Raw genomic sequence first — 12,110 nt, 5'->3', positions numbered from 1 at the left:
TGTAAACTTAGAAGTCACCCTAAGTTTGGTTCAGCATCTAGATAACGCTTGCTGATTGGTTTCTAAATTAAGGCCAGCTCCTTAAAGGGACAGTCTAGTCAAAATTAAACTTTCATAATTCAGATAGGGAATGCAATTTTAAACAACTTTCCAATTCACTTTTATCATCAAATTTGCTTTGTTTTCTTGGTATTCTTTGTTGAAAGCTAAATCTAGGTAGGCTCATATGCTAATTTCTAAGCTCTTGAGGCCGCCCCTATTTCAATGCATTTGCCAGTTTTTCACAGCTAGAGGGCGTTATTTCATGTGTGCCATATAGATAACATTGTGACCACTTATTCAACTAAGAGAAGTTGAAAAAAAGGGATACATATAAACAATCAAATCCCTATGAAATGATGTGGTGGTTACGTCAAACTTAGTATAAAATCATTCTTTATTGAAAATCATTAAAAATTGGTTACTTTAAAAACATGATGCTAGATTTCAACAGGCTAGTAATTAATAAAGGACACTAGTTCAATGTGTTCTAGGAGTCACTGGGAATCACAAGTTGAAGTAAGGCTAATGTAATAAGGTATAAACACAAAGCTTAAAGGACCAGTCAATACAGTAGATTTGCATAATCAACAAATGCATGATAAGAAGACAATGCAATAGCACTTAGTCTGAACTTCAAATAAGTAGTAGATTTTTGTTAAATAAATTAAAAAGTTATGTCTATTTCCACTCCCCCTGTATCATGTGACAGTCATCAGCCAATATACGTATATGCTGTGAATTCTTGCACATGCTCAGTAGGAGTTGGTGACTCAAATAGTGTAAATATAAAAAGACTTTTGTTAATGGAAGTAAATTGGAAAGTTGTTTAAAATTGCATGCTGTATCAGAATCTTGAAGTTTAATTTTGACTTGAGTGTCCCTTTAAGTAAATATAAGGCACGCCTGATGGTATATAAGTGCTGCTTGCAGTATAGAATCACCGGTTATCCGGTCCAAATAACTTAGATTCAATTAATATTGCTTATACTGTTGGTAATATATATATATATATATATATATATATATATATATATATATATATATATATATAGCAATCAACAGAGATAGTTATGTATGTGCTTGTCGCTGTTATAGGCACCTACGTATGTTGTATTGCTTAATAGTTCTGTGGCTAGTAACAAAGTATCACATTTAAATATGGACACTATTAATAAATTATGAATCAATAGCCATAGACTACATTCACCAGTATCGAGTCTAATACTCCGTTTACCTGCTCAGCCTAATGTGATACAAAATTGCAACTAGGACATTGCCCCTTAAAGGGACATGAAACCCAAAATATTTATTTAATGATTCAGATAGAGAATACAATTTTAAACAACTTTCTAATTTACTTATATTATCTAATGTGTTTCATTCTCTTGGTATAATTTGTTGAAGGAGCAGCAGCAATGCACTACTGGTTGCTGACTGAACATATGGGTGAGCCAATGACAATTGGTATATATATGCAGCCACCAATCAGCAACTAGAAACTTGGTTTATTGCTGCTCCTGAGCTTGCCTAGATAAACTCTTCAGCAAAGGATTATAAGAGAAGGAAGCATATTAAATAATAGAAGTAAATTGGAAAGTTGTTTTAAATTGTATTCTCTGTCTGAGTCATGAAAGAAAAAATTTGGGTTTCATGTCTCTTTAACTAGCTATATTGTGTGAGAACTCTGTTAACTAACGGCCTAGTCACCAGTAAGATGCAGTGTAACATAATTATCAATAGCAATTAAGTCAAATATCTAGCTATTAACATTTACAGGGTCCCATTAGCCCTCTCCCCTAACATGTTTCGTCGGTATTGAGGCTTTGTCAAAAGGTGAGGCGCCACAGCATCGTGGCCTTTTATGACGTTGGTCACGCCCCTTTGGAGTCTTCGGAGAATCGAATCCATTGTATATCTTGTTCATCAGTGCACATAGGATCCTTTTAGAATTATAAACACTATGTGAAACTTTGAACTGATTAATCGGCTAAACTATTTTAGAGGTATCTTTTGTTTGCTATATTACAAAGCAGTATATATGTTTGGCACATAAAGAATTGATCTATTTTGGAATAGTTGTGGATTCTGAGGAATATGAATCTTGATTTGACTTATTGATGTTTTCTATTTTCAAAATATCAGATCTATAACTTTGCAGTATGCAATGTGTACTTAGACACATTGTTGTCTTAAAATATATCCGTATGTCTGGCATATGATTACAACTATCTGGGTATTCATTAAAGAGAGAAAGATAAAATAATAAATGTATGTGATAATATTCTATACAGTGCATTGTGATTCTTTATGATAACCATTTGTTGGTATTTGTATAAGAGAATAATGTAACCTTATATCATTGTGTATTTAGATTGGTTGTGCTAAAATATTGTTGTGGTTATGTGTGATGTTAGGTCAGTGACTCTACAGTGATGGTACATACTTAAAAAATCCAGTGCTGAGCAAAATCATACTTATTTAGTGATAGTGAACAAATATTTATAAAAGGAAAAATTATATAAAAGTGTGTTATTGAGAATCTCTTCCCAAAGTGCAACTTCTTTTCTAAACTTGAATCTGATAGATGTATGGGGATTATTATTTAGTTGTCCAATAAGCAATCAATTGGATAATTTGTATCAAATATGTTGTTATAGAACAATCTATCATGTTTACTGTACTTATATTTGTTACTGAAATTTTTAATATAGCTCTTATAGATATGTAAAACTCCTTCTGGATACAATGTGTTCATCAGATAAATCCAGCAAAGACTGAGGCAAAGGGGCTACAGCAACCGCTGTATCAAAAATGCAAGACAAAGGGCTAATGCTAAAGACAGACAAGAGCTTCTACAGAAAAAGAACAAAATAAAAGATCAAGCAACAAGACTGATAATAACACACTCACTCCAGACCCAAGATGTAATTAAAATTTTAAACAAACATCTTAAAATTCACAGAGCAGATCCAATTCTAAACAATATTATAGGAGAGAAAATCTAGATAGGATACAGATGAACTAGAAACCTGAAACATAAGTCCAAGCCACTTTGTAAAGAGGAAGACAAAAATCGACCCAATAGCTCAAGGTAACTTCCAATGCAGGAACTGTTCAATCTGCAAACATATTCAAAAAGTAAAATCAGTAATGGATAGATTTGGAAAAGTTCACAAGATCCAGAGTCACATAAATTGCAATACAGAAAGTGTTATCTATGCCAGCGGTTGTCAACCAGTTGTCTTTGGACCACTGGTGGTGTGCGAGAAGATGTTGATGGTCCTTGACACCATCAAGCAGGAATTAATCTCCTCTGATGGTGTCACCCCAGTCATGCCGCAACTCCCTACAGTGCCTAGCTGGACATCAGTGAAAACTGACAGAGGAGGAGTTAAATTACAATCTCCCTACGCACATTGCGTAGTACTGCACAACTTGCGTAGCTAGATTGTATTTTTAACTCCTTCCGTCCGGTGCGCTGCTCAGAGGAAGATATTTCCATTCTAGAGCCAGCAGAGGTTGGTATAATCTTGGCTTGAAATAGTGGAATTAAAGTATATAAAAAAAAGAAAATCTTAAAAAAAAAACCTCTATCTTATATTTCATTTATTTTGTTCCCTTTACCTGCCTCATTGTAGTAGTTTTCCTAATTCCTTCAGATGGACTTACATCACTGTTTGTCTTCCTCCCCTCCATCTTCTTTTTTTTTAAATTAAATATAAATTATTTTTCATTCTAATAATTTTCCCATGCACAAAGCAATTCCACCTGAATTCCAGTAATTGCCATCCAGCAGATCAGCCATATCCCACCAGTATTATAGTAATTTCCAGTAACATCAGTCGTGGTTAGCTCACATCCATATTGAGAGCTTTCTGATATAAACTTAATTTATGACTCCAATGTCTGTCCATGATCATAAGTAGTTTTGAATAATTCCTAACTGGGGAGGTAACTTGGAAGTCGTGTGGTCATAATTCTTTTTTCACCACTTTCTGCCTCTCTGCTTCCAGCCCTTCTTAGATTCTTGCACCTGGGCCCTGTGAATTCTAGTTATGCCTCTGTGTTCCCTATAACTAAATAAGTATGATTTTGTTCAGCACTGGATTTTTTAAGTATGTACCATCACTGTAGAGTCACTGACCTAACATCACACATAACCACAACAATATTTTAGCACAACCAATCTAAATACACAATGATATAAGGTTGCTTTATTATCTTATAAAGATATCAACAAGTGGTTATCATAAAGAATCATAATGCACTGTATATAATATTATCACATACATTTATTAATTTATATTATATATTATATTATTGATATATTTCTCTTGTTAAGTGTATCCAGTCCACGGATCATCCATTACTTGTGGGATATTCTCCTTCCCAACAGGAAGTTGCAAGAGGATCACCCACAGCAGAGCTGCTATATAGCTCCTCCCCTCACTGCCATATCCAGTCATTCTCTTGCAACTCTCAACATAGATGGAGGTCGTGAGAAGACTGTGGTGTTTTATACTTAGTTTATTTCTTCAATCAAAAGTTTGTTATTTTAAAATGGTACCGGAGTGTACTGTTTACCTCAGGCAGTATTTAGAAGAAGAATCTGCCTGCGTTTTCTATGATCTTAGCAGAAGTAACTAAGATCCTTTGCTGTTCTCACACATTCTGAGGAGTGAGGTACTTCAGAGGGGGAATGGCGTGCAGGTTTTCCTGCAATAAGGTATGTGCAGTTAATATTTTTCTAGGGATGGAATTTGCTAGAAAATGCTGCTGATACCGAAGTAATGTAAGTAAATCCTTAAATGCAGTGATAGCGACTGGTATCAGGCTTATTAATAGAGATACATACTCTTATAAAAGTGTATTTTAAAACGTTTGCTGGCATGTTTAATCGTTTTTTATATATGTTTGGTGATAAAACTTATTGGGGCCTAGTTTTTTCCACATGGCTGGCTTGAATTTTGCCTAGAAACAGTTCCCCGAGGCTTCCCACTGTTGTAATATGAGTGGGAGGGGCCTATTTTAGCGCTTTTTTGCGCAGTAAAAATTACAGACACAGACATCCAGCTTCTTCCTGCATGATCCAGGACTTCTCTGGAGGGCTCAAAAGGCTTCAAAAGTCGTATTGAGGGAGGTAAAAAGCCACAGTAGAGCTGTGGCAGTTGTTGTGACTGTTTAAAAACGTTTTTTGTCATTGTTATTACGTTTTTGGTATTAAGGGGTTAATCATCCATTTGCAAGTGGGTGCAATGCTCTGCTAACTTACTACATACACTGTAAAAATTCCGTTAGTGTAACTGCATTTTTTCACTGTTATTGCAAATTTGGACAAAATTTGTGTTTCTTAAAGGCGCAGTAGCGTTTTTTGTATTGCTTGTAAACTTGTTTTAAAGTGTTTTCCAAGCTTGCTAGTCTCATTGCTAGTCTGTTTAAACATGTCTGATGAATCTACTTGTTCATTATGTTTGAAAGCCATGGTGGAGCCCCATAGGAGAATGTGTACTAAATGTATTGATTTCACCTTAAATAATAAAGATCAGTCTTTATCTATAAAAGAATTATCACCAGAGGGTTCTGTCGAGGGGGAAGTTATGCCGACTAACTCTCCCCACGTGTCAGACCCTTCACCTCCCGCTCAGGGGACGCACGCTAGTATGGCGCCAATTACATCAGGGACGCCCATAGCGATTACCTTGCAGGACATGGATGCAATCATGAATAATACCCTGTCAGAGGTATTATCTAGATTGCCTGAATTAAGAGGCAAGCGCGATAGCTCTGGGGTTAGGAGAGATACAGAGCGCGCAGATGCTGTAAGAGCCATGTCTGATACTGCGTCACAGTATGCAGAACATGAGGACGGAGAGCTTCATTCTGTGGGTGACATCTCTGACTCGGGGAAACCTGATTCAGAGATTTCTAATTTTAAATTTAAGCTTGAGAACCTCCGTGTATTGCTTGGGGAGGTGTTAGCTGCTCTGAATGACTGTAACACAGTTGCAATTCCAGAGAAATTGTGTAGGCTGGATAGATACTATGCAGTGCCGGTGTGTACTGATGTTTTTCCTATACCTAAAAGGCTTACAGAAATTATTAGCAAGGAGTGGGATAGACCCGGTGTGCCCTTTTCCCCACCTCCTATATTTAGAAAAATGTTTCCAATAGACGCCACAACACGGGACTTATGGCAGACGGTCCCTAAGGTGGAGGGAGCAATTTCTACTTTAGCAAAGCGTACCACTATCCCGGTTGAGGACAGTTGTGCTTTTTCAGATCCAATGGATAAAAAATTGGAGGGTTACCTTAAGAAAATGTTTATTCAACAAGGTTTTATTTTACAGCCCCTTGCATGCATTGCGCCTGTCACTGCTGCGGCGGCATTCTGGTTTGAGGCCCTGGAAGAGGCCATCCATACAGCTCCATTGAATGAAATTATTGGCAAGCTTAGAACGCTTAAGCTAGCTAACTCATTTGTTTCTGATGCCATTGTTCATTTGACTAAACTAACGGCTAAGAATTCCGGATTCTCCATCCAGGCGCGTAGGGCGCTATGGCTTAAATCCTGGTCAGCTGACGTGACTTCTAAGTCTAAATTACTCAACATTCCTTTCAAGGGGCAGACCTTATTCGGGCCTGGCTTGAAGGAAATTATTGCTGACATTACTGGAGGCAAGGGTCATAACCTTCCTCAAGACAGGGCCAAATCGAAGGCCAAACAGTCTAATTTTCATGCCTTTCGAAATTTCAAGGCAGGAGCAGCATCAACTTCCTCCGCTTCAAAACAAGAGGGAACTGTTGCTCATTCCAGACAGGCCTGGAAACCTAACCAGTCCTGGAACAAAGGCAAGCAGGCCAGGAAGCCTGCTGCTGCCCCCAAGACAGCATGAAGGAACGGCCCCCTATCCGGAAACGGATCTAGTGGGGGGCAGACTTTCTCTCTTCGCCCAGGCGTGGGCAAGAGATGTTCAGGATCCCTGGGCGTTGGAGATCATATCTCAGGGATATCTTCTGGACTTCAAAGCTTCTCCTCCACAAGGGAGATTTCATCTTTCAAGGTTATCAGCAAACCAGTTAAAGAAAGAGGCATTCCTAAGCTGTGTGCAAAACCTCCTAGTAATGGGAGTGATCCATCCAGTTCCGCGGTCGGAACAAGGACAGGGGTTTTATTCAAATCTGTTTGTGGTTCCCAAGAAAGAGGGAACCTTCAGACCAATCTTGGATCTAAAGATCTTAAACAAATTCCTCAGAGTTCCATCATTCAAAATGGAAACTATTCGGACCATCCTACCCATGATCCAAGAGGGTCAGTACATGACCACAGTGGACTTAAAGGATGCCTACCTTCTCATACCGATTCACAAAGATCATCATCGGTTCCTAAGGTTTGCCTTTCTAGACAGGCATTACCAATTTATAGCTCTTCCCTTCGGGTTGGCCACAGCCCCGAGAATTTTTACAAAGGTTCTGGGCTCACTTCTGGCGGTTCTAAGACCGCGAGGCATAGCGGTGGCTCCTTATCTAGACGACATCCTGATACAGGCGTCAAGCTTTCAAATTGCCAAGTCTCATACAGAGATAGTTCTGGCATTTCTGAGGTCGCATGGGTGGAAAGTGAACGTGGAAAAGAGTTCTCTATACCCACTCACAAGAGTCTCCTTCCTAGGGACTCTTATAGATTCTGTAGAGATGAAAATTTACCTGACGGAGTCCAGGTTATCAAAACTTCTAAATGCTTGCTGTGTCCTTCATTCCATTCCACGCCCGTCAGTGGCTCAGTGCATGGAAGTAATCTGCTTAATGGTAGCGGCAATGGACATAGTGCCATTTGCGCGCCTGCATCTCAGACCGCTGTAATTATGCATGCTAAGTCAGTGGAATGGGGATTACTCAGATTTGTCCCCTCTACTAAATCTGGATAAAGAGACCAGAGATTCTCTTCTCTGGTGGCTATCTCGGGTCCATCTGTCCAAGGGTATGTCCTTTCGCAGGCCAGATTGGACGATTGTAACAACAGATGCCAGCCTTCTAGGTTGGGGTGCAGTCTGGAACTCCCTGAAGGCTCAGGGATCGTGGACTCAGGAGGAGAAACTCCTCCCAATAAATATTCTGGAGTTAAGAGCAATATTCAATGCTCTTCTAGCTTGGCCTCAGTTAGCAACCCTGAGGTTCATCAGATTTCAGTCGGACAACATCACGACTGTGGCTTACATCAACCATCAAGGGGGAACCAGGAGTCCCTAGCGATGTTAGAAGCCTCAAAGATAATTCGCTGGGCAGAGTCTCACTCTTGCCACCTGTCAGCGATCCACATCCCAGGCGTAGAGAACTGGGAGGCGGATTTTCTAAGTCGTCAGACTTTTCATCCGGGGGAGTGGGAACTCCATCCGGAGGTATTTGCTCAACTGGTCCATCGTTGGGGCAAACTAGAACTGGATCTCATGGCGTCTCGCCAGAACACCAAGCTTCCTTGTTACGGATCCAGGTCCAGGGACCCGGGAGCGACGCTGATAGATGCTCTAACAGCTCCTTGGTTCTTCAACCTGGCTTATGTGTTTCCACCGTTTCCTCTGCTCCCTCGACTGATTGCCAAAATCAAACAGGAGAGAGCATCAGTGATTCTGATAGCGCCTGCGTGGCCACGCAGGACCTGGTATGCAGACCTAGTGGACATGTCATCTCTTCCACCATGGTCTCTGTCTCTGAGGCAGGACCTTCTAATACAAGGTCCTTTCAATCATCCAAATCTAATTTCTCTGAGGCTGACTGCATGGAGATTGAACGCTTGATTCTATCAAGGCGTGGCTTCTCCGAGTCAGTCATTGATACTTTAATACAGGCACGAAAGCCTGTCACCAGGAAAATCTACCATAAGATATGGCGTAAATATCTTTATTGGTGTGAATCCAAGAGTTACTCATGGAGTAAGGTTAGGATTCCTAGGATATTGTCCTTTCTCCAAGAGGGTTTGGACAAAGGCTTATCAGCTAGTTCTTTGAAGGGACAGATCTCTGCTCTGTCTATTCTTTTGCACAAGCGTCTGGCAGAGGTTCCAGACGTCCAGGCTTTTTGTCAGGCTTTGGTTAGGATTAAGCCTGTGTTTAAAACTGTTGCTCCCCCGTGGAGCTTAAACTTGGTTCTTAAAGTTCTTCAGGGAGTTCCGTTTGAACCCCTTCATTCCATTGATACTAAACTTTTATCCTGGAAAGTTCTGTTTTTGATGGCTATTTCCTTGGCTCGAAGAGTCTCTGAGTTATCTGCCTTACAATGTGATTCTCCTTATCTGATTTTTCATGCAGACAAGGTAGTTCTGCGCACCAAACCTGGGTTTTTACCTAAGGTGGTTTCTAACAGGAATATCAATCAAGAGATTGTTGTTCCATCATTGTGTCCTAATCCTTCGTCAAAGAAGGAACGCCTTTTGCATAATCTGGACGTAGTCCATGCCTTGAAGTTTTACTTACAGGCTACTAAAGATTTTCGTCAAACTTCTGCCCTGTTTGTCGTTTACTCTGGACAGAGGAGAGGTCAAAAAGCTTCGGCAACCTCTCTCTCCTTTTGGCTTCGGAGCATCATACGCTTAGCCTATGAGACTGCTGGACAGCAGCCCCCTGAAAGGATTACAGCTCATTCTACTAGAGCTGTGGCTTCCACCTGGGCCTTTAAAAATGAGACCTCTGTTGAACAGATTTGCAAGGCCGCGACTCACCTTTTCAAAATTTTGCAAATTTGATATATTTGCTTCTTCGGAGGCTGTTTTTGGGAGAAAGGTTCTACAGGCAGTGGTTCCTTCCGTTTAAGTTCCTGCCTTGTCCCTCCCATCATCCGTGTACTTTAGCTTTGGTATTGGTATCCCACAAGTAATGGATGATCCGTGGACTGGATACACTTAACAAGAGAAAACATAATTTATGCTTACCTGATAAATTTATTTCTCTTGTAGTGTATCCAGTCCACGGCCCGCCCTGTCCTTTTAAGGCAGGTCTAAATTTTAATTAAACTACAGTCACCACTGCACCCTATGGTATCTCCTTTCTCGTCTTGTTTCGGTCGAATGACTGGATATGGCAGTGAGGGGAGGAGCTATATAGCAGCTCTGCTGTGGGTGATCCTCTTGCAACTTCCTGTTGGGAAGGAGAATATCCCACAAGTAATGGATGATCCGTGGACTGGATACACTACAAGAGAAATAAAGCGGGTCAGAAAAAAGTCTAACACCTGCAATCGCGGAAAGAAAATCTCTGTAATGCAACCCATTTGATGTCTATGGGAAAAAAGAAACTAACACCCTAACATAAACCCCACGTCTAAACACCCCTAATCTGCCACCCCCGACATCGCTGACACCTACCTACAGTTATTAACCCCTAATCTGTTGCTCCCGATATCACCGCCACCTAATAAAAGCTATTAACCCCTAATCTGCCGCTCCCGATATCGCTGCCACTATACTAAAGTTATTAACCCCTATTCCGCCGCACACCCCAACATCACTGCTACTATATTAAAGTTATTAACCCCTAAACCTCAGGCCTCCCACATCACTACCACTAAATAAACCTATTAACCCCTAAACCGCCAGCCCCCCACATCGCCACAACCTAAATTAAACTATTAACCCCTAGACCTACCCCTAAACCTAACCCTAACCCTAACCCTAACACCCCTTAACTTTACCATAATTAAAATAAATCTAAATTAAAGTTACAATTATTAACTAAAAAATACCTATTTAAAACTAAATACATACTTACCTGTGAAATAAAGCCTAAGCTAGCTACATTAGTAGTTAGTAGTAAAGTTAGTAACTATTTACTAACTACCTAGTTAAAATAAATACAAACTTACCTGTGAAATAAAACCTAAGCTACCTTACAATAAAACCTAACATTACAAAAAATAAAAAAACACTAAAATCACAAAAAATAAAAAAACCTACCATTACAAAAAAAAAGTTTATCCAAAAAAGAAAAAAAAAATCCTATTCTAATGCCCTTTAAAAAAACAAAACCATCCCAAAATAAAAAAAATCCTAATCTAGAATAAACTACCAAGGGCCCTTAAAAGGGCCTTTTGGGGGGCCTTAAAAGGGCCTTTTGTAGGGCATTGCCCTAAGTTACACAGCTCTTTTGCTACAAAAAAAAACAAACACCCCCTAAAAAAATACATTACACAAAATAACAAACAAATTATCAAAAATAATAAAAATTATTCCTATTCTAATACCCATTAAAAAAAAACACCCCAAAATAAAAAACTTAATCTAGAACAAACTACCAATGGCCCTTAAAAGGGCCTTTTGTAGGCCATTGCCCTAAAGATATCAGCTATTTTTGTGAAATAAAAATACAAATACCCACTAACATTATAACCCCCCCAACCCACAAAATAAAAAAAACTATCTAAAAAACCTAAGCTACCTATTGCCCTGAAAAGGGCATTTGAATGGGCATTGCCCTTAAAAGGGCATTTAGCTCTTTTGCTGCCCAAACCCTTATCTAAAATAAAAACCCATCCAAAAAACTCTTAAAAAAAAACTAACACTAACCCCCGACGATCCACTTACAGTTTTTGAAGTACCGCTTGAACGATCTTCTCTCCCGACGGCGAAGTCCTCATCCAGGCGGCGAGAAGTCTTCATCCAGGCGGCCTCTTCTATATTCATCCCGGCGGCGAAGTCCTCATCCAATCGGCGAGAAGTCTTCATCCAGACAGCCTCTTCAATCTTCATCTAGGCGGCATTTTCTATCTTGATCCCAGCAGCATGGAGCGGGTTCATCCTGAAGAGCATCCTCTTCATACGGTCGCTGCCGTACACTGAATCTTCAATGCAAGGTACGCGATTCAAGATGGTGTCCCCTGCATTGAATCAGTCAATAGGAATTAGAGCTGCTAAAATCCTATTGGCTGTTCCAATCAGCCAATAGGATTTAAGCAGCTCTCATTCTTTTGGATGATTCATCATCCAATAGAATGAGAGCTGCTTACATCATATTGGCTGATTTGAACAGCCAATAGGATTTAAACAGCTCTCATTCTATTGGATGATTCAAATTTTTCATTCA

This window comes from Bombina bombina, chromosome 1, assembly GCF_027579735.1.
Source record: "Bombina bombina isolate aBomBom1 chromosome 1, aBomBom1.pri, whole genome shotgun sequence".
Lineage (NCBI taxonomy): Eukaryota > Metazoa > Chordata > Amphibia > Anura > Bombinatoridae > Bombina > Bombina bombina.
The sequence above is the reverse complement of the archived record's forward strand: the minus strand, read 5'-3'. Positions refer to the sequence as shown.